This window comes from Silurus aristotelis (genome assembly GCF_946808225.1).
Source record: "Silurus aristotelis genome assembly, chromosome: 4".
Taxonomy (NCBI): Eukaryota; Metazoa; Chordata; class Actinopteri; order Siluriformes; family Siluridae; genus Silurus; species Silurus aristotelis.
In genome coordinates this window covers 11,864,342-11,888,805 of record NC_139577.1, presented here as the reverse complement: position 1 = coordinate 11,888,805, position 24,464 = coordinate 11,864,342, and the positions used below count along the sequence as shown (strand labels likewise).

The 24,464-nt window shown below is 41.2% G+C and overlaps 1 pseudogene across 1 annotated transcript; it reads right to left on the bottom strand.

The window, feature by feature from the left end:
* Positions 1–17,298: 17,298 nt before the first annotated feature.
* On the bottom strand, positions 17,299–18,166 carry LOC310724745 (putative nuclease HARBI1; annotated as a pseudogene). Its single transcript has one exon. The product of its transcript is annotated as a putative nuclease HARBI1 (transcript).
* Positions 18,167–24,464: the final 6,298 nt, after the last annotated feature.

Sequence of the window (24,464 nt, the reverse complement as noted above, 5' to 3'; positions counted from 1 at the left end):
CAGGCTGGTGAAACTTCTAAAGATGCCATCTTCGTACAAATTATAAAGTTGCTTAGTGCCTTTTCCCATGCCATAGTGAGAAAGCTGAATCTAAAAATGTTGGGGGAAACAAATGATTTTTATTCAAGGGACCCAGTGCTGATAGAGCCCTAAATTTAAAGTGACGCCTAAACTGAAACCAAATCTTAAGTGTGTTTAGTACGACTGGATTGTCAGTCTATTGAGATGGTTTGATCGGAAGGGGTGAGCAAAGCAGAGCAGATACAGAGGATGATCTACAAGACAGTACTTGCACCAAGTAGATTGCACCAAGTGGATTATGTTGAATTGGTCCAGAAGTTTAGTTTTTGGATATGTGCAGCCCAGTAGTATATTTGAAAATTGGGCAAAGCAAGCCCACCACTGAGCCTACAACTCTGCAATAGAGTCTTACGGATTCTGGGAGGTTTTTCACCCCAAAGAAAATAATTAATGATTCTATCTAAAGAATTAAAAAAATACTTAGGTAAAAATAATGGAAGTGATTGAAAAAAAGAAAGAAACTTGGGCAGAACGTTCATTTTAACTGCGTTGATTTTTTCCGTTAAAGACAGAGGTAGACTGCTCCACCTCTGAAAATCCGACTTCATGTCTGCCATAAGCGGAGCAAGATTGGCATAAAAAAGTTTGGGTAAGGAATGGGTCACCATAATACCAAGGTATTTAAAGCCTGAACAGTTGAATTTGAATGGCAGATTCAGATGCTGAAGTTGTAGAGCGGTATTGTTTACCGGATAACACTCACTCTTATGAAAATTCAGTTTGTATCCTGAGAAAGAGCCAAAATCATCCAAGATAGATAAAATTATATGAACAGACGCTGCAGGATCCATCACATATAGCAACAAATCATCAGCATACCTAAACTTGCGAGTTATACCTTTAAAGGCTAAAAAGGATTTAAGTTTAATGGATAATGGCTCAATAGCAAGGGCGAATAGCAGTGGTGACAGTGGGCACCCCTGCCAGGTTTCATGCCCGAGACTGAAATAATCAGATCTAATATTATTTGTACGAACACTGGCTTGCGGGGATTTATAAAGGAGGCAGATCCAGGAGACAAATGTATCACCAAACCGAAATTTCCTTAATTTTGCAAACAGGTATTCCCACTCGACTCTATCAAACGCTTTCTCAGCATCCAATGAGACTACAACCTCAGGGAACGGAGATGACTGCTTAGAGTAAATTATATTGAAAAATGTACGAGTGTTAAAAAATGAATGCCGCCCTTTTATGAATACAGTCTGCTCCATAGATATGATACGTGGTAGTACATTTTCTAACCGGGATGCAATTACTTTCGCCAGCACTTTCACATCGGCATTCAGCAGTGACAGTGGTCTGTACGACCCGCACAGGTTGGGATCCTTGCCCTTCTTCAAGAGAAGGGCTATTGAGGCTTGATTGAAAGTGGGTGGTAGCACGCCCTGATCCAGAGATTCATTGAACACACCAAGGAGCAGCGGTGCCAATTTATCGCTAAACTTTTTTAAAAACTCAACTTCAAAATCATCTGGGCCTGGGGCTTTATTAGACTGCAATGCCTTTATTGAAGCTTTGACTTCTTCAAGAGATAGTGGAGAGTCCAAGTCCCTTACAGAGACAGTATCAATAACAGGAAAATCAACACTTTGAAGGAAATCACACAGTCTCTTATTATCAGTAAGGCATTCAGATTTATAAAGAGCAGAGTAATATGACTTAATTACTGCATTGATCTCTATGGGATCAGTAACGGTAACATTTGAGTCATTATTAATCTGCGGTATTTGGTGTGATGCAGCCTGCCTTCTTAGCTGATGAGTTAACAATCTGCTTGGTTTATCACCGTATTCATAATACGATCCACGAGTTCGTAATAGCATGCGTTCAGTTTCTTTAGTGGAGAGGAGATCAAATACTGCTTGTAACTCAACACGTTGTTTGTATAGCTCTGGAGAAGGGTTGGATACGTAACTCTGATCGAGTTGGCTGATAGCCGATTGAATTGAGTTTAGCTCTGTGCTTCCAATATATGAAAGCAGAGTATATAATGATTTGCCCCCTGAGATAGGCTTTCAGAGTCTCCCATAATAATGAGCACGGAGTTAGAGTCAAGACGATTAAACAACAAGAATTCATCAATAGCTTTAGAAATAGGCGCACAGAAATCCTTGTCTGCTAGGAGATGCAAATTAAACCGCCAAGGAGATTGTGTAGGTCTATGGGTTAAGAATTGGATATCCAACGCTTAAGGAGCATGATAAGAGATCACAATGCCCAAATAATCTGTAGATACAACGGAGTGATTAAGATGGCTATCAATAAAAAAATATTCAATTCCCGAATATATATGATGCACAGGGGAGAAAAATTTGAATTTCTTGATCCCGGGATTGCCATATCTCCATAGGTCAACTAAGCCGTTTTGTGACATGACATCAGAGAACGATTTATACATTGCAGATTGGGATACAGCATGAGAACTAGAACGATCCAAAACAGGGTTCAAAACACAATTCATATCACCACCAAAAATGATCAAATGGGTATTTAAAAAGGGAAGACTACGTAGTAACCTATTTGCAAAATCAGGATTATCAAAGTTTGGAGCGTAAATATTAACCAGCAAAACCTTGGTCTGTATCAACGTACCAGCCACAATGACATATCTGCCATTCCTATCAGCAATTATACGGGTAGGTGAAAATCGTATGCTTCTATTTACTGGAATGGCCACCCCTCGTGCCTTAGAATTGAAATTGGAGTGGAAAGTTTGACCCACCCAAGGACGGTGAAGCCTTTGATGATCTTTGACTCGGAGGTGTGTTTCCTGTAAAAATACTATGTCGGCACGTAAGCTAGACCGTTTAATAGGATTGCCCATGCCCCTAATATTCCAGCTAAGGAACAGGACAGGTGTACCACTGCCAGCTAAACGTGGGTCGGTATTAGTGTCAGCCATTCATCCAAAAACAACTACACAAAAAAATTGAAAACAGGACCTGTGGAGCCAGTGGATCACCATCCATCCCCCCACCCCTGTGCGCGCGCATCCGACACTAAAACACAAACACATACCCAACACACAAGTAGAGTCCCCAGTCTAACAGTAACCCTAGGGGACAGCAACATGAACTATCAAAAAAAAAAAAAGAGAAGGTTTCAACAGATTTAACACAACATAAATTATGCGCAACTATATCTAGTTTACGGCTACTCATCCCTGGTCTACATAAATATATAAACAAAGTTTCTAGAGGAAAATAAATTCCCAAAATAAATTGACCAAGCATTTATGTAACAAACATTACGTTTTCAGGATCACTTACACTTTGATTCCCATAAAAATAACAAAACAAATAACAACAAAAAAAACCAAACGAACACAACACCACACAAAGTGCGTAAAGTTAGAGACCAGCATCACCACGCGGAGTTTGTGAACAGTGCAGTGATATGAAAACAAGGAGTAAACATCGTGTCCCACAGCGACAAAAATGTATGTTCACACTTTAAACAGTTTGGATAGTTTTTATATACTTGCTGGCTTCGTCAGGTGAAAGAAAATCTTTGCCCACACCATTGTGTGTAATACGAAGCCGCGCTAGATAAAACAACCCGTACCGCACACCTTCAGTGCCACGGAGCTGCCGCCGCACCTCGTTAAAGGCAGCCAGGGCTTTTGCGGTTTTCACCGTATGGTCGGGAAAGATAGAAATGTTCAGGCCCTTAAACTGAATTCGCTGTAACTCTCTGGCGCGCAGTAAGACATCAAGACATTCGCTGTGATAGTGAAATTTGGCCACAATGGCTCGTGGTCGTTCACCAGGCTTTGGTCAATTTGCTGCCGCTTGCGACTGGAATGCTTTGCAAAATACTCTCAAACTGGATAAATTAATTCCAATTTCATCCTTTAAAAATATTATATCATATTTGTTCACGGACATATGCAGGTGCTTCTCTACATAATTTTGTTTTAAAATGTATTTATGTAATTGTTAACCTGTATGTATTTTTGATGTTTTGTATTTATTTTAGCCCTACTTCCCTTTCCCTAAGTGGTTATTCCACTTGTCAGGCCGCCATTGTAAATAAGAACCTGTTCTTAATGACTTGCCTGTAAAAAAAAAAATTATAATAATAAAAAAAAATATTAAAAATAATAAAAATAAAGGTACGGGCTGTAGAGTGTGATGTGACCTGTCCAGAACCGGCTTCTTTTCCAGACTCAGTGCCTCCTTCACACTCGTGACAGTGGAGCTATCGGGACCCTCAGGAACACCGATTATCCGGACATTATCGCGCCATGACCTAGCTTCCAGATCTTCGCATTTGGTCTCCAGTTTATTGAACTCAGCAGTAAGACGTTGTATGTCACGTTGCACAGAGAGCGCTCCATTTCAACCACGGTGCCCTTTAGTGCCAGCACCGCAGCCTCATTTACAGCTTTACCGCTGGACAGCTGCGCCTTCACTTCCGACTTGATTGTTAGTAAATCGTCTCCCAATGTACGTTCCAATGCACGTAGTTCGGCCTTAAAAACCTCAGTGATTTCGGACCTCAAAAGGACAGCAGCTCTGACTTTAATAAATCAATATCAGCTTTAGAAGCTGCCTGTGAAACGATGGGCCCTTCACACAGAGGTGAATCATGCGAAGACGAGGCCGCAATTGTTGCACCAGGCTTTAACTTAAATTTTTTTGGTTCAGACAGACAGCATATCATAAGAATGCCTTCTGACTTCTAACGCATGGCCCTTTTACAAACAGGCCTTTGTGGTGCAAAAATAAAAAAAAGAAAAAAAATATTAAATAAAACCAGATGTTTTGTTCCTGTTCTGTTTCCAAGAAGATGCAATGTTCTGCCATGTTAATCTGTATTCTATGTAATTCTCAGGACATGCCTCGGTGTGATACGTCATATTTACCTAACAGCAGTGGTGCTGAGAGAACGCGATTGAGAAATGTTGTAGCAAGGAAAAATCTATCTAACCAATCTACATAAATATTGGTCACTTTCTTACATTTTCAATGCAAATATGTTAAAAACGATGCATCACGATAAAAATGCCAGCTTGTATCCAATGTACACTTAAATCAATGCATAAAATCCTTGGCTTTTATGCAAATCAGTGAATTTTACCATCCCTAATGCAGACAGGCACAGGCAAGTCAGAAATGCTTTCATTACATTACACACTAAAAATTAATTATTTCAATTGTTGTGCACCCAACCACATTCCTTTTCTCATGGGCATTGAGGCAAGTTTTATATGCTGTTCATTTTGTTTTTTAAATTAAGTCTTCCTAACAAACAACAGATGTTGTTTTGGCCATTCTATTGAGGCAGAAAGGAGGTTCACCTGTGGCTGACTAAGATAGAAAGACAATAAATGTTGAACTGTTTAATGAGGGATTTAAGTCTTGGACAAGTACAATCCGTAGATACACTCTTAATCCCTTGTGTGTAATCACATTTCAGCTTGGCTGGTATGTGCATGGAACACTATTAATTGTTTCCCACTCTGCTTTTAATATTTTACCACATTTCTCTTGCCAAAATGTCCCAGGGCTAGGAGTTAAAAGCTACCATCTTTATTTTATCTCTTCTGCTTTGCTTGTCTGCTTAGTATCACATTTTGCCTTCCCTCCCACTCCCCCTACATGCTTGCTCTCTCTCTCTCTCTCTCTCTCTCTCTCTCTCTCTCTCTCTCTCTCTCTCTCTCTCTCTCTCTCTCTCCCACTTCCACTTCCCATCACACATTAGGTGTTCTAAAATGGTGAGCCTCATGGCTGGGTTTTCACTGTGGGTGTATGTGATAAAAACTTGAGTTACATGAGTCATGTTGATTGCACTGCCATTGACAGTGTGTGTGCAGATCCATGACACATTAAGCATTCCATAAAAAAAAAACTTTCCATGCCAGTAACACTACTGTTCTTCTAATCACAAATGACTTGAGCTATGCAGCCTGCATGATGAACCTTAAATTTTACGTTTGTCTAAAGTCTATTTATTTTTCCTCTCGTCCCCGTGGTGAATCTGTGGCAGATGCAGATGGACTGAGCATGGTGGTAGGGTGGGAGTTATCAACTGCAAAATACAAATAAGGCTAGTCTAAATGAGCCAATGCTGGAAGCTTATCAAATATGACGGTATGAAAGAAAGAAAAGAAATAAAAAAGAATTTTTTAGTTACCAAAGTTAGGAATTCCCTCTCTCTCTCTCTCTCTCTCTCTCTCTCTCTCTCTCTCTCTCTCTCTCTCTCTCTCTCTCTCTCTCTCTCTCTCTCTCTCACTCTAATCTATTTCATCATGCACCACAGGACTCCTCACCCTACCTGGAACAGTCTTTTTTCCAGTCCTCATAAGAAAGGAACATGGGCAAGCTGCTGACAGCAAGGGAGAAAAGAAGAACAAGAGAAGGGCAGATGATTGTAAAAGCTAATAAAAAGAGAATGAGGAGAATGAGCTCTGAAATCTCATCATGCTCTTATAACTATTATTACTGAAAAACTAAATGCAACTTTTCTGAAGTACTATATGGAGTGAAAAGACATGAACTCAACTCAACGTAAGCTTTGTCATTTCTTCACATACACAGAATAGTTGGGGCTTGAATGCCCTGTGTCTGGTGTCCTTTGTATTGCAAAAGTGATTGTTAATTCTCTGTGCATACTGGTGTTTTGCTTTCTTGATGGCTTTGGAAAGCCAAGCCCTTGCTGTCCTGAGAGGTCCTTCAACCCCCAACTTCAAGGCAACATCTCTCTGTCTGAGCAAGGCATGGACCTCATCAGTCATCCACGGCTTCTGTATAGCAAATGTGGTTATGTTTTTTTCCACAGTGACATTACCTGTTCTCAATGCACTTCTCTATGTTCCCAGTCACAGAGACAGTGTATTCGTCCAGACAAATGTGCTGGTCATAGGTGGCAGCTTGCTTGGACATGTTTCAGCCCGTGAACTCAAAACAGTTCTGTAGGGTTGAAGTAGCTCCTTCTGGCCATATTCTGATGGTTCTTTGTACTGGCCTGGAGCGCTTCATCAGTGGCCTTTATGCTGGGAGTAGCAACTGTCCTAGGTGGGGTCTGACTGTCCTAGGTGGGGTCGAGGAATGGCTTTATGTGAATCCCAGGTGTTTGTTTAATACAAGTCCAGTAGTCTCCTCTTGTGACAAAGTTGAACTTTCCCAAGAACCCACTTGCGTGGTATGTACATTTATCAGGAAGTAATTACCGAGATGGAATATGACATCCACTGCAACAAAAGCACTTTGTTTTATTTCTTTGAAGCTTATTTATTTATTTAAAGTATTCCCCAAGTTACCCTTGTGTGTGTACTGTATGCACACAACAGGGAAAGAGAACAGGCATTCATTATTTGGTCTGGAACAAAAACTCCCATTAAAAGGAAACAGGTAAAAATCTTGACATGGTAGTGGCTGTTTCTCAAAGAAATATGAGAGTACCCTTAATAAAGCAGACTCACCTAAAAACCTGATTTCCTGATTCCACTTAATGTGAAGTCAAACAGAGATGACTGCATTTTGAGCACTGTGCTAATTTTTTGATTCTGTCTGGAGGCTGCTCAGAGACACATGACCTCTCTACAAGCTTAGTGAGGTTTTGGACCACTTAACACAATTCAAGATGTGATACCAAACGAGACATTGAATTGGTTTTATTTATCCTATAGTTGTAATGTGACGTGTTGTTCATCAGACATATAGCACGAGAGGCAAGTAGACAAATATGACAACCCAAGAATGTTTTATATTATAAACATCCACATGTGCAATCTATTAACGTTTTACAAAAGACACTATATTAAATTTATTTTATTTGAATTACTTTATACATATTCAGAGTATTTTAATATAAGGTATTATATAATTATATAATATATATATATATATATATATATATATATATATATATATATATATATATATATATATATATATATATATATACACACATATATATATATATATATATATATATATATATATATATATATATATATATATATATATATATATATATATATATATATATATATATATATATATATAAGTATTCCAAAAAGGAAATAGCGAACTAAGAATTTCAACATCCTTTTATCTCCTTTTTTCTTGCCTTGTTGACTCTGCCCCTCTTTCACAGTTTTCTCCTGCCTCCCCGTCATCCACTACAGCACTGACAGGATGCAAAATATGTATTAAAAAAGACAAGCTTCATCAATCAAATGATTTATTATACACGTTAAAATAATGAAATAATATGTTAGTTTCTCAGGGGACCAAACAATGAAGAAGACATTGTTTTGTGATTAGCAGTTTTGATGAGCAGGGATTAGTAACAAGGCATGTTGTTTGTTAAGACAACCAGCGCCATTTGATTAAAATAACTCTCTATTTTCCGCGTTTTCCCCATTCTCAAAACATGCACTGATTATTAAGTTATCCAAGAAGGCCATTAGTTGTGATCTAAATGCGTGTTTGCATGGATATGTCACCTATTATAAGTGTGCTATGCTGCTTTTTTCAGCCGGACCTAGTTAGGCTTCAAGTCTGTGAAACATAACGCTCATGTTCCCTGTAGTGTCAGGCAGGCTTCGCAGATCAGCTCTAAAATTCACTGAATTAATTAAAGAGCCAGCCAATTGAGGGTCTCTTGTGGCTTCTCAATGCTGAAGTGTTACAGGAAGTTACAGAAATCATGTGTGTACGTGGCCAAAAAACATGCTTCTTATAATAGAGATGGAAAGGTTGCAGGAGAGCTTCTGTACGTTCTTATTAGGCCAACTTTCCAGCTCTGCATGACATATCTGGGCCATGGAATCCCATTACACCAGCATCGGTGGGTGTGTAAGAGTAAGTCCATGCATGCTTTCCCACCCACTGTCCTACATACTGTACAAGGTCAGTGGCTTTTCTAATTTTTTTCTAGTGTCTATTAAAAGTGATACTCATTTAGTTTAGATTTTGGAAATGATCACATCAATGCTGTGGATAATTCCCAACTACATGATAACACTTATTCGACATGGGTCAAGAAGTGAATGCATTAGTTATCAGTTAGACTAAACGGTACACATCTGAATAAAACCACATTAAGTTTGCAGGTAAAAAGTATACAAAGCTACAGTTCCACAGTTCTTTGCCTCTTTCATTTCACATGCCACATAAGTGAATTCCATACAGAAATGGTAGGATGATTAAAATGGAAGGTCACTGCTCCCCGTCTCTCTTAGCTTTCTACCTCACCACAGCTGAACAGGCTGGAGTGGGGCTCTAATAGGCTTGTGCAAAAAAATAACTGAGAGGGTTTTATTTAGAGGGTCCTGGCCACACATGGTCGATTCCCTATTTATCCCTCTATTAGCACCAAAGCAGTGAGGTATTTTTCCTCTCTGAGCACTCACAGTTATGGGGACTACAGCATCCAGTACCTAGCAGGATTTGAAGAGACGACTATGGACAAAGCAATTTAGTGGTGGGAGAAATGTGTCGGAGGCAGTGTGGCATTTCTTCCTGTCACTCAATTTTGTTTTTCCTGAAGCTTGAGGGTGGGGTGGGGGTCGGTGGTTTGGCCACAGGTGGATACAGGATACACCTTATTTATGTGTCTTGATTTCCATGTCTGTGGCATATGCTCAGTCATGCAGTATTAGCCTTCATGTTGGCTATGGTAGGGCGGTTCCCCCAGAGAGAAGCAAAGGACAGAGATGAACTGGTACTACGGATGTTGGCACAAACACAAATGGATCTCATTGAAGCTTGAAGCACTGGGGAAAGGAAGTCGCTACTTCTTTGCCGTGCTGCTGGGGCTCCGGGTTTCAAATGCTGTACAAATAGCAGGCTCCCATGCACAGGTTTCCTTTCCTATTTTTGCACATTATTTTACAGCAATGCATGGGGGATTGAATGGAGTTTATACTAAATCATTAAATCTACCTGGGACTGATTAAAAAATGGAGACTTTTTTTGGAAAAGGAAAGGAAAGATTTTATTCAGCACACACAAGCTACTATTTTTAAATGGTATGTGTGTGCTTGTATGTGGTGCTATTTTACATTTGTATTGTAGGATAATTAATCACAATTCTCTTAAAACAGGAACATTAACATCCAACAAAATTCAACTTTCTGTTCCATTCTGTTCCTGCTTTATTTTCATTGGAATGAGGCTTGTAATGAATTTTACAGTGCTTAGATCCTTATAGTATAGCACCATTCACAAATAGAAAATGTCACAAAAGAATCTGGACCATCTTCAAGCTATCCACATACGTTCTGAAATACAAGCTTCTATTTGTCACTCTGAGGTGTACAATACAAATGAGGAAACCTGTTTCCAGACTTCAAGCAGTGATTGATTAGTTTTTATGTGAGAAAGAAAGAAGTAAAGTCTTCCTCTCTTCTCATGTATCATCTATATCATTATGACATGACATTTTCCTTGACAATAGCTTGATTCATTAATGGCCCAACAAATTACTGTCAGACCAAAGCAGCTGTGTCCAGATCCAATGCCACTCTTGGTGTATTGTTTTGTAAAAGGTCTTGTTTTCTCTTTTATCTAAACCCACTAACATATTCCCCGATAAGTGAGTTTATGGGGTGGCCAGATTTGGGGTCACTGTGTACCCTTTTTTGTCTGCCGCATGTTGGCCAATAAAATGTCACTCCTTAGAAGTCTGACACACTTCTAACAGCGAGAGGTAATCTAAGCGAGACGCACAGGGTTTGAAAGAGTGAATATTTAAAAGGTCAAACCTTATCCAAGTGAATCAAGAAGAATATATGTACACTCAGCTAGTAGTATAAGACTGAAGTAATAGAGATTTAATCAGCTACATTAGTACTCTTTTATTTTTTATAATAAAATCATATTATATGATATCTCAATAAGTATATAGTCGGAAATGTATACAAGTAGGTGCTAGACTTGGAGAGAGTCATTAACATTCATAGTGACAGATGTGACTGTACACACACAGTCCTCGCTCTTCTCTGGTGGTAAATTATTCACTAAATCTACTTAAACAAAGGAGGCACAATTTAAGCACTGAATTGGAAAGAGCAAAATGCAGAGATGAGTGGTTTAGAGGTGTACTGAGAACGACAGATGGAAGCAACAACGTGCACCTGCCATCCTCTCCATTTATCGTACGTCTCTTTTTCCTCACACATTTTTCCACCACCATTCACTTCTACTTTCTATCACTGTTCCCCCTGTACACACATCAAAAGAGGATAGGGTTTGGAAAGGATGGACCAAAGAGAATAAAAGGTTTTTGATTAGTCCTGGTTGATATTTTTACCTCTGCTGTAGACTTTGTAATTTTGAAATTCTTTTATTTTTATTTAACTTTTATTTTATAGTTTATATACTCACTCATAATTACTAACTTCTAATTGTGCACATTTGTATTGTAAAGATAAAGCAAACCTGCATTAGTGTTTGGTTTATGAGTATAATCACATTTTCATGTAAATAATTCCATCCCTGTCTCCGCTTTTCATTGCTAACTAAAATGACATTCACCCACTGTTTACTTACTACAGTCAGCATGAAAACTATATTTACAAAGCAGTCTACCCTGCACTACTGCAGCCATGGAAACTTGATTTACTTGGAACTTGCATGGCAGGAAATTTCTTTTTGGGACATTCTGAACAAAAATCTGTGGAACTTGTCATCCTTATCTCTTCACTGCACAATTGCACCATTTGCCACAGATCGTGAAGTGAGATGGTTTGTCAGATGACGGCTTAATTCTTACAGTTATAACAAAACACTATGCTTTTTTACACTCGATGTGGGACAATCACCAGCCTGCATGTGACTCAGCAATATAACAAGTGTGGTGGCACAGATAGAGCTCAGAATTCACAGAAAACACCAAGTTGTTGGAGCTCTAGGAATTCCTTTGGATTTGCTTAGTGGGTGCCCATTTCTTTTGCACAACAGTCAGCCAGGGTGAGCATTCTGCAGGTCACTAATAGCCCGATAAAGTTCACTCAGTGCCTCCTTAGCATGAGCACTGGGGGGGGGGGGGTATGTACACTCCGAAAATAAAAGCAGTGGTGATTTCCAGGGGCAAATAAAATGGCCTGCATCTTACAGTCACAAACTCCACCAGCGATGAGCAGTAGCTGAAGGCAAGCACAGAGTTCTTGCACCATTCAGTGTTTATTTAAACACATACTCCACCATCGCAAATGTTTCCGTACAGAGCTGCATTTCTGTCGACATGAAACAAGGCTAGTACATCTAGCTGAATGGTGGCATCTGGAAGTCTGTCGCTGAGCCATGTCTCTGTGAAAACAAAAACATGTGGTCAACTAATAGATAAAAAAGAACGACTGATTTCGAAAATAGTAGATAAGTAACAAGTACGATATTTGACTTGTAGTGTTAAAGTCTTGCCCAATTGAAATACTTCAGTAAAGTACAGATACTTAAAAAAGGTACTTAAGTACAGTAACAAACTACATTTACCTCGTTAATGTCCACCTGCAAATGGAATAAATGTAATGAAAATATGATTAGCAAAATATTTTTAATAAACAGGATTATATAAACCACATAAAGGCATTACTAGCCTTGCCAGTTTAAAAAGTATACAAGAAATACTCATTTTAAGAAGACAATCAGAACACTGATTATGTCAAGACTGAATGAGCTCTCAGAGACACCAAAGATAATTAGATTTAGTTTAGGGCTTTAAAGTAATTTCAAGAACATTTCAGAGCAATAATTTGGATCATTGTAATAAGAAGGGTGTGGATGAATGCTGGCTGCTGAAGGAAAAACATAATGTTTTTAGTAGGCTGCTGATTCACCAAAAAGAAGCAGAAGTCTGTAAAGCTTGTAGAGTTAAATTGTGTAGAAACCATGATCAATTGAGATAAGTAGCAAAACATTTAGCTTATTTTGTTTACAAAAGACAAAAGATCAGTGCAGAAACAGTGGAGAAACAGTGCAAACAATTGTCTATAGGAGAACTGTGTAGCAGCACTATTATTTAATTTGTTTTTATTAAAGAAAAAAAAAAAACGTTCCGTCTAGTTTCTGTTTACTCCTTCCCACACAGCCAATTAGGGTTATTACAGTGGTACCCAAAACACTTGACTTTGGCTCCCTTGAGGTCTGGCATTGGCATAACCAGCTTTGAGGTACTGCCAAAACAGCAGAGCAATGATTGACAGGATGTTATGAAAACCTTTGTGGGACGGTTATAAATTTCCTGCAGTTGTACAGAGCTCGTCTGAGACATATTCAGTAGGGTGGCTGCTATCCCTCTGTTTAAAGAAGTCCAATTCAAAGCCCAGCAGCTGGAGCATGACTGTTTAAAGTGAGTCATCCTGAATAAGTTATCCCAGAACCTGATCAAAATGGACAGTGACTGGTGAAAGAACATGGCACAGTGTAAGTCATTCATATGATGGATATCTTGAATAATGGATTTTGATGGAACAATTACTTACACCACTCCCAGTAGATACAGATAAGATAAGATAAGATAAGATAAGATAAGATAAGATAAGATAAGATAAGATAAGATAAACCTTTATTCGTCCCACAGTGGGGAAATTCCTTTGTTACAGCAGCAAATGACAGAAATATATAAAAAGAATATACACATACTATAATATACAGTATATACACAGTACAATGTATAAATACAAATAAGGGGGGAAAAAAAGTATGTATTGCAGGTAGTATTGCACACAGGTGGTATTGCACACAGGTAATATTGCACATGTTGCAGGTAGTATTGCACACAGGTAATGTTTACACAGTTAACAGTAATAAGTATGTATTATGGTGACTGGTTCACTGGGAGCAGCTTTGATTGTAAAGTCTAATAGCAGCAGGGAGAAAAGACCTTCTGTAACGCTCCTTCAGACATTTAGGATGTAACAGTCTGTTACTGAAGGAGCTGCTCAACAATGAAACGGTTGCATACAGGGGGTAAGAGACGTTCTCCAGCAATGATGATAGTTGAAAGACCTTAGTCTCCTCAGCAGAAAGAGTCTGCTCTGCCCTTTCTTGTAAATTGCCTCAGTGTTGTCTGTCCAGTCCAGCTTGTTGTTTAGGTGAACACCCAGGTATTTGTAAGAGTCCACTCTTACAATGTCCTTTCCCTGAATGTTCACTGGTGATAAAGTTTGTTTGTGCCTACGTAAATCCACCACCAGTTCTTTGTTTTTCCCCGCATTAATCTGGAGGCAGCTCCGTTGGCACCAGTCCACAAAGTTCTGTATAAGTCCTTTGTACTCCCTGTCATCATCATCCGTGATCAGACCGACGATGGCAGAGTCATCAGAGAACTTCTGTAGGTGACTGGTTGCTAAGCTAAACATGAAGTCTGCAGCGTAGACGGTGAAGAGAAACGGGGCTAGAACCGTTTCCTGCAGGGCTCCAGTGTTGCAGACAATCATGTCAGACTCACAGTCACGAGTCCTCACATACTGTGGTCCAACCCCATGTACACCATCTTATCCCTCAGGAGCGCAGGTTGGATGGTGTTAAAAGCACTAGAAAAGTAAAAAAAACATGACTCTCACAGTGCTCCCAGCCTTTTCCAGGTGTGAAATAGCCCAATTTAGGAGGAAGATGATTGCGTCTTCCACTCCAATGCCAGGTTGGTAGGCAAACTGTAGTGGATCCATTGATGGACTCACCCGAGGTCGGAGATTAGTGAGCACCAGCCTCTCCAATGTTTTAATCAGATGCGAGGTCAGTGCTACTGGTCGATAGTCTCCAAAGTCTTTTAAGCACGACGTCATTGAAACAGGCACCGCGCAGGATGTTTTTCATATCTGTGGCACCTTTCCCAGCTTCAGGCTTAGGTCAAACATGTACAGCAATATGCCGCACAGCTGGTCTGCACAGGTCTTATGTAGCCTGGAGCTGATGCCGTCTGGGCCTGCAGCCCTCCTCGCTTTGATCTTCCTGAGCTCCATTCTCACATGGGCTTCTGTGAGGGGTAGTGTGTATTGGTTGGAGTGTTGACTGAAGGTGAGATGAGATGTGTACCTCCACATTCTGGTGTTAGCAGAAAAAGCCTTTACTTTATGGTTTATTTATGGTCAAATCCAAAGACATAGGAAGAATTAACCAAAGATCCACAGCATGATCTCATGCATCTTTATGTCCTTTCCCCCCTTTAGCTCCTCAGACCCTCACTCCCCAACTTCAAACTTAGAGAAAGCACCAAAAAATGGAGCATCATAGCCTATACAGTACAGTATTTTAGCGGAGGTTCAATAAATCCTAAAGCCAGTTAATTAATATAGGCACTTCTATACAATTGATTTATTGATCAACAGAAGATAACTATAGTAAAAACCGAATTTTTTGCACATATCATATAGAAAATTCTTCTTTACCAGAAATAACACATTACAGGTCTAATCAGGCACTGCACAACAGTCTTGATCATCCAAACACATTAACAGCCTTCGTCTTGATGAGAATGAATGAGCAGCTGGATACTGTGCAATCAGCACCTGCTGAGAGTATTATACAGTTCTAAGCTGAACCAAACACATGGATGGCTCTAAATCCTTCCAATAATCGAAACTTAAAAACTCGTAACCACACAAAAATGGTGTCAAATCTGGTTACACCGAACATCATACAAAAAAAGTCAGGACTTATGAAAACAAAACTTGAAAACATGAGATAATATGAGCTAAATCAGATGTGTTGGAAGAAGATCTTTCATTGAATTAAAGTGCTAGTGAAAACACCTTGCAGAAAACAAATGCATAAAGTCAGAATTTCTCTAATAAAACTAATAGTTCATAGAGGAATTGCTCAAACATAGCCACACATTTTATTTTTATTTTTTTTACAAAAAATAGATCTTTTGGGAACAATGATCTGAATGCAATTAACATGGTAAGGTGTTTTTTAAAATCGATCTCAGAGAAAGAATGCATTTTTGTCACATTATTCATTGGGCCGTTTGAAGAAACATGTGATGTACTAAAATTCCCATATGTAATGGATTTTGTGAATGGAGGCCTGAACATCATTCTTTTTAGCACATTCAAGGTTATAGCGTGTCTATATGCTGAGAACATTACGTTGAAACAATTTCCTGCTTCCAATAAAGCATAAAAAATTAAATAATAATTTTCACAAAACATGGAACAGTTGTTGCTATGGAGAATGAAGAAGACCTTCTGAGTTAAATGATGTAGAATGAGCCATGACAACATGCTTTTCGGTTTTATTTTTTATAGTTGTATAGATTTAGTTATACCCAGACTTTCATGGACATTTATTCTGGCAATAAATCATCAAAGCAGTAATTTTTTGTTGAAAGCATGAAAACAAATAAAGAAACTGCAGCTCACTGATCAGACCCTGCTTTCAGCATGGCTGTTCTTTTACACTTAACACACAGTAAGCCTTGATATGGCACGACCAGTCATGCACTGCCCAACTCAGTATGCTTAGTTCTCAAACACACTGCAGGATCTTGTCAGTGCTGTAAAGTTCATCTTCTCCTATGGGAACACCAGGGCCCGGTTTTTCAAAAGTAATCCACTAGGATTTTGGATAACGGATTGGATCAAATCTTGAAAATGGGTTTTTCAAAAGAAAAAACGGATTACATAATCAGATTAGATCATGTAATCCAATCTTGGTTTTGATCCGGATCAAACCTTTAGTTTGGGTTTTTCAGAAATTTTTTGTATGATTTGGATCACTTTGATCCAAAAAAATCTGGATTAAATTGATCCCATCAGAAGGGTGGATTCAGCATGGATTCCATGCCCAAAATGTAATGAAAACTTAAAAAATGTATCAAATAATACTATATTTGGATCATGCAGTATCTTACAAGATATCCTATTTATTCATAAGGTTTTAATTTTATTTGTTCATCCGTCAGGCTACAGTGATTAGGTAGGCGTTAACGTATTCAGCCTTTCAGTATAGGCCTACAGCAAAGTAGAAAGAGTTTGGCCTCATACAATAATCCCCCAAACAGCTTTCAAAATTGCCAAAAAACAATAAATTTTATTCTGTCACTAATTGAGAGATATATATATATATATATATATATATATATATATATATATATATATATATATATATATATATATATATATATATATATTCATCACAATCGAAAATATTTTTGTTTTTAGAATATTTATTAGTGATGCATGCAATGATTACAGAATAACCCTAAAAATGCAAAGAATGGAAATCACTGATTTTTGTAATCCAAAACAATTCCAAATCAGAAATAGTGTCCAACTATTGCGTCCCTTGTTGCACGTCCTGTTTGCTCCTTCTGGCAGAATGCAGGAGGTTGGTTAGGGTCTCCAAGGGGCTCAGGTGCATCATTGTCAGCACAGAGAGGGACATTGCGCTTAGTAGCGATGTTGTGCAGGACAATACAGGCAAGGGTTATGTTGCATGCTTTCTGTGGTTCCGCTCTCAGGTAGTTAAGGCATGCAAAGCGCCTCTTAAGAACTCCATTTAAACGCTCAATTGCACATCTTGCTCTGCAATGAGCAGTGTTGAAGCGTGCCTGCACCAGCGTATTTGCTGTTAGAAAAGAAGTCATCAGCCATGGTAGGAGTGGGTAGGCACTGTCTCCTAATATTATGTTATCCGGTCGGTTGGTTTGGAGGTCTCTATATAGAGCGCTCTCCCTCAGGATGCGTGCATCATGGACAGACCCAGGCCACTTGACAACGCAGTTGGTAATGATGAGGTCAGCATCACACAAGTTGGACACTGATGCTGTGCCTCCCCTTTCTGTTTATAAACTCCCATTCATTTTTACGAGGTGCTTGTATATGCACATGTGTGCAGTCTATTGCTCCAATAGTATTGGGCATATTCCCCAAAAGAAAAAAGCTGCTGTTGGCCTGGGCAATCTGGTTGTCCTTTGGAAAAGAAACAAATTCATTGACCAGGCTGGCCAGTGCAATTGACACATCTCTCACCACATCACACACAGCTGATTTCACCACTCCCATATAGTCACCAACAACCTGATAGAAAGTCCCACATGCATAAAATCGGAGAGCAATGAGGATCTGGTCTTCCACAGACAGACCGTGACTCCTTTGGGTTCTGTGTTGAAGTTGGCCTGCCATTTTACTGTCTCTCTGTGAATCCTCTGAGAAAGGCTGATTTATATAGCTGTGTAGTTGGTCTTTTCAGACACACCTATTACAACCGATTAGTTTTGGCTTGTGTTCAATTGAGGCAATTGGACCCAAAGCCTATAATTGATGAACAATGTTCACTATTGTAAAACAACGGAACCATGGACTCAAGAAGCTGTAACTTCACTGCTGCTGAAACCAATGCACTACTAGAGGGTGTTCGGTGCCATTATGGAACAATAGTGGGAAGTTTTAATTCTGCTAAGGATACCAACAAAAAGAAAAATGATGTTTGGATTTTAATCACAGAAAATGTGAACGCCATAGGGTCTGGCCAGAGGAGGACCACAGACCAAATCAAATTGCGGTGGAAGAATCTTAAGGCTAGGGCAACAAAGGACCATGCTGAAGCCAAAAACCCACAAACAGGCAACAAGCCATTTAAGAGGGGAGATTATACAGATGTGGTCCTCGACATCATTGAAGGTGAGAAGTTGCAAGCTCTCCATGGTATTCAAGGTGTTGTAGGGGATGGCGAGCCTTGGATTGAGGAGGAGGAGGAGAATCTGCCAGTTCCTCCTGAGGCTGATCCAGAGAGCATATTTATATTGAATCTCAGCTCTGTTCCTGAGGAAGAAGCTGGATCCTCATTGGTTGAGCCAGTGGTAGTTGCCACAGGATCTCAGAGCAAAGGCTTGAAGCGCCTTTCATCAAACAAAGATGATGATTACAAGGCACTTCTGCAAAAAGAGACTGAAAGGGCAGAAGCACAGCTTCATCTGGCAGAGGAACAACTGACTCTGACCAAACTGCAGCAAACCAAGGCTAGACTTGAGATCCGCCTCCTAAAGGCTACGCTCAGACAAGCTGGTCTCTCCACATCAGATGAGGAAGTCTGAAATTATTGTGGAGTATTTGACATTAAGTCTTTTTTTTTTATTATTCAATACATCTATATTTGAAACTTGTTATAAATATCCTCAATGTACAGTGTTTGTGTTGTAGGTCTCAGATGAGCGGACTGCTGGAAGAGGATGGGGTGGGGGTTTTTTTGTGTTTAGTTTCTTTTAAATGTGTGTGTTTAAAGGCCAGTGAACTCAATTAAGATTTTACAATTTTTATAGTGTACAGTAAATTTATACTTTTCCACAAAAAAGTCAAAATGTTTTCATGTTTTTTCAGTAGTAGGTCCTAAACTGTGGAATAATCTTTCTCTTAATATTTTTTCTTTTTTTGACCTAAAAACTAGTTTTTAGGTCAAAGTTGAAGACAAGTCTGGCTTTTGATGCGGGGAATTGTGATTTGGGAACCCTTACATGTGTTTGTTTTATTTGCGTTGAATGTTGTGTATGTATTTAGACTTTGGTCAACAAAGTTGCATTTAGAAGTGCTATATGAATAAATAGAAGTTGAAGAGGTGGAAAGAGTAATACCATTTTCTATTCAAGTAAAGGAACTGTTATTTTAATGAAATTTTATTTAAGTATGTACTCAAGTAAAAGTAAAAAGTAGTTCATTTATAATTTATTTTGAGAAAAATGTACAAAGTTTTTTTTAGCTTTTGTTTTAATGGTGTTAATTTTTGGTGTTAATATTAATTTTAAACTAGTTTAGAGAACACCTTTACAAATTAAAGTGCATTTATGATAATCATAATAATAAATCATAAATGCAGATTCAGAGTTCAGGAATTGAGCATACGCATTGAACAACTTTTGATTCAATGGCGTTTCGATTTTAACTGCATCTGCATAACTGGTGTCTGTCTTGCCCGTCTCTATCTTTCTTTCTTATGAGTTTCCTTTCTAGTTCCCTGAGGAAACAAGACGCTGTATTTCTAGCCACACCTCCAGCGCCCCTTTAGCGCTTTCTTCATGGTTACAGAAGCTGAAACAGTCTTCTCTCCAGGTGCGCTTTATACTCCCTGGTCGTGACGTCACCCCACAGCCTGTCTTCAATTTTGACTGATTAGACTCATTACTCAGAGCATGGACAACGCAGTCGCATTCCCAAAGGGTTCCGACGCAGCTAGAGTTCCCTCAGGGAACTAGGGTTACGTACGTAACCTAGAGACATTTGCTCTTAACTGACATAGAGCACATAGAGCACATATTTAAAAATGTAAGCCTATATTTACATAGTTAGATACTGATTCCATTGTTGACATGAACCCTTATAAAAACCCTCTTAAAAACAAACATGTCTTTGACCACAGTGATTTTAATCATTCTTAATCCTCCATATTTGCCAGGAAATGTCTTCAAAACCACCCCATGGGCCAATTATTTCTATTGGGCTGACTGTCCTTCAATTGCACATGCTCCAGCGCAAGAGTGGATCTGCCATTTTCTTCAACCTTGAAATGTAGTAATGTACTCTTTTCTTCACTAATGCTAGAATATGTTAGACAAGCTCTGAAATGTATGACTAAAAAGTTCCTTTTCATTGGACTTGGTGGTGAAGGATTGGCAGGAATCTTCTGTCAGAATTAATGAGGCATCTGGACCTGTAGATGTAACCTGCAGATGTACAGTAAGACTATACTTAAGTATTTAGATACTGATTCCATTGTTGACATGACAGAACCCTCTTAAAAACAAACATGTGAATGGATGGGACATGCTCCAGTAGGTGATGTCATTAATTCTTTGGAAAACGTTTGGGCTAATGTAGGAATGTGACAATTTTTGGGTTCCCTCTATGAAATGTAGGTCTTGGGTTGCAAGCCATAATCTGTCGGTTCATAGCTTAGTGCCTCTATGCCGTCTGTCCCAAAAAATTTCTTGTTAATATTTGGTAACCCAGGAGAGTGAAAAGGTGTGAGGATTGTGGCAGATTGCTTTATTGAATTTTGGGCATGTTAAAAAGTTCAAGATGGCATGACAAGGTCAGCATAATATAAATAATCATGACATCAACACACATGGGAAAGCACCACCTAGTCCCGAAAATAACTAGCAATGGAGCAGAACACTCCCCACCTGACTTCTTTAAGATGCCACAATTAACTAGACTTAAATCAAATTGAGTTTGGACTTAGAATACAGAAGCAACATCTGAGACAACCCACAGAAACACATCAGATGAGCCTCATTGACCAGCGTGATTTTAATCATTCTTAATCCTCTATCTTTGCCAAGAAAAGTCTTCAAAACCACCCCCATGGGCCAATTATTTATCTTATGTTGACTGTCCTTCAATAGCACATCCGCCATTGCAAGACTGGGTCTGGCATTTTCTTCGACCTTGAAATGTAGTAATGTCCTCTTTTCTTCATCAATGCGAAGCTCTAAAAAATGACTGAAAAGTTAATTTTTTCACTCAACTTGGTGGTGAAGGAATCGCAGGAATGTTCTGTCAGGATTAATATAGCATCTGGACCTGTAGACATAGGTACTAAGGTGGGATCATTGATTATGACTGTGATTTCAACCAGGAAGGTGGTCAAAACTTCATGGGCCAGTCTTGATGGTCTAGGTTCTTTAAGCATAGATTAAAGGATCTGCCTTGACACTCCACTCATATGCTCCCAATTTCCACCCATGTGAGATTAATGAGGAGGGTCAAACACCGAAGAACATCCCTTTTTAATTAGACACTCTAGTACCTTTCTGTTACATGGGATTTATGTGAGTTTCATCTTCTTGAATGCTCCAACATAGCTGGTGCAACAGTCCAAACAGAGCTGCTTTGCTAAACTAAAAGTTAAAGAATCTGCAGAATGCATTTATGGCACTTTAAATATCTATAGGCTCTATAACGTCTCTAGGTTACGACCGTAACCCTAGTTCCCTGAGGGAACAAGGCGCTGCGTCGAAACGCTATGGGAACGCTCCTGCCTGACCACGCTCTGAACCACGTGTGTAATCTGACCAATAGGCATTTGGGACGTGACGTCATTAGCGGGCGACGTCGCGTAAACAGGAAGCTACAAATGGCTGCGAGATGGACCAGACACCAGCTCCTGCGAGAGAAGGTAAGCGCCGCAGGGATGCAGGGAGTGTGGCACGGAGACGCAGTGTTTCGTTCCCTCGGGGAACTAGGGTTACGGTCGTAACCTAGAGACGTTCCCCTTCAGGAACTCGAGCTGCATCGAAACGCTATGTGAACGAGTGTCCAATCAAGCCACACTGACCAGACCCTGCCTAGAGAGTGAGGGCCTCGGCACCAGCACGCAGGACAGAGGAGCCCGGGGTGGCTCTGAGGTCAAGGTCATAGAACCTGACGAAGGTCAGCGTGGTGGACCAACCCGCCACGTCACAGATGTCCTGGAGTGGGACTCCAGCGGACCAGGCCGTAGAGGCCGCCACACTCCGGGTGGAGTGAGCTCGAACCCCGAGCGGTGCGGGGAGGCCAGAGGACTCGTGAGCTGACACAATCGCATCTACAACCCATCTGCTCAAAGTCTGCTTATTGGCCAGGAAACCTTTCCCATTAGGGCCATACCAGACTAGCAGCTGCTCCGACTTCCTCCAAGGACTCGTCCTGCGGAGGTAAGCATCCAGCTCGCACTGGACACAGTCGGTGCTGTCGCTCCTGGTCGGGGGCAGTAAACGGAGGAGGGCAGAATGCCTGCAACACGACAGGACGTGAGGGAGCTGAAGGCACCTTAGGCACGTACCCAGGTTTCGGATAGAGAAACACTCTGGCCATGCCAGGGGCAAACTCCAGGCGTGAAGGGGCCACGGACAGAGCCTGCAGATCCCCGATCCTCTTCAGGGAGGAAATCGGCAACAGAAAGGTGGTCTTAATCGACAGAAACCTAAGGGCCACATCGGCTAACGGCTCGAAGGGGGGCTCAGAGAGAGCTGCCAGCACAACTGGCAGATCCCAGACAGGCACTCTGGGTCGCGTCCCGGGCCTCAGCCTCCGGGTGCCACGGAGGAAACGTGTCACCAGTGGGTGCCTACCCAGCGACTGCCCCGCAGGCAGGGAGCCATAAGCCGCGATGGCTGACACGTAAACCTTTAGGGTCGAAGGGGTGAAACCCTGCGGCAAACTGTTCCTGTAGGAACTCCAGAACTAAACCAACCGGGCAGTTAACAGGATCCAGGCTGCGGTGCTCGCACCAAGACGTAAACAGTCGCCACTGTGTGGCGTACGACCTCCTCGTGGAGGGAGCTCTGAAGTGGAGAAGGGTCTCCACCACCTCGGTGGAGAGACCAGCCGCTATGACCCCCTCAGGGGCCACAGCCTCCACAACTCTGGCCGGGGGTGAACCAGGGTTCCGTCCGCCTGAGAGAGAAGATCCCCCCCTGGGAGGAATCTCCCACGGAGGGCCCTTGAGTAGGGACACCAGATCCGCAAACCACGGTTTGCTCGGCCATCGAGGCGCTACCAGGAGGAGACGGACTCCATCCCGGCGAACTCTCTCCAGAACTCCAGGGAGCAAAGCGATCGGGGGAAAGGCGTACAGGCGTAGCCTTGGCCACGACTGCACCATGGCATCCAGCCCCAACGGGCGAGAGAGAGAGAACCAAAGGGGACAGTGCGAGGTCTCCTGGGTCGCAAAAAGATCCACTTGGGCTCTGTAGAACCTCCGCCATACGAGCTCCACCACCTCGGGGTGGAGACGCCATTCCCCAGGCCTCGGCCCCTGCCTCGACAGGGCGTCTGCTCTGACATTCCGGGATGTAAATGGCCCTCAGGGACAGGAACCTGTCCTGAGACCACAAGAGGACCGCCCGTGCTAGCTTGTACAAGGGGCGAGATCGGAGACCCCCCTGGCGGTTGATGTAGGAGACCACCGCCGTATTGTCCGTGCGGACCAACACATGGCGATCTCTCAGGCCCGGGAGAAAGTGTTTTAACCCTAAAAACACTGCCATCATCTCCAGGCAATTTATGTGCCACGAAAGACACAGGCCGCTCCACAGACCCTGGGCGGAGTGGCCACTCATGACCGCTCCCCACCCGGTGAGGGAAGCGTCCGTCGTCAGCGTCACGGAGCCCCCAACACTGGGCCACGGGACAGAAACGTCCGGTCCTTCCAGACATCCAAGGCTCGAAGGGCATGCCGCGAGACCTTGATAGTGCGATGCGGGTTTCCCCTGCGGGAGAACCCCCTGCCCCGGAGCCACCACTGGAGGGGCCTCATGTGCAGGAGCGCGAGCAGAACTATGCTTGATGCTGCTGCCATGAGCCCTAGCAGCCTCTGGAACTGCCTTACAGTGAGTGGCTGGCCTTCCCGCACTCTCCTGACGGCAGTAAGGATGACTTCGACCCGAGCAGGCGACAACCGTGCCTGCATCGTGGCCGTGTCCCATACTACGCACAAAAAGGTGGT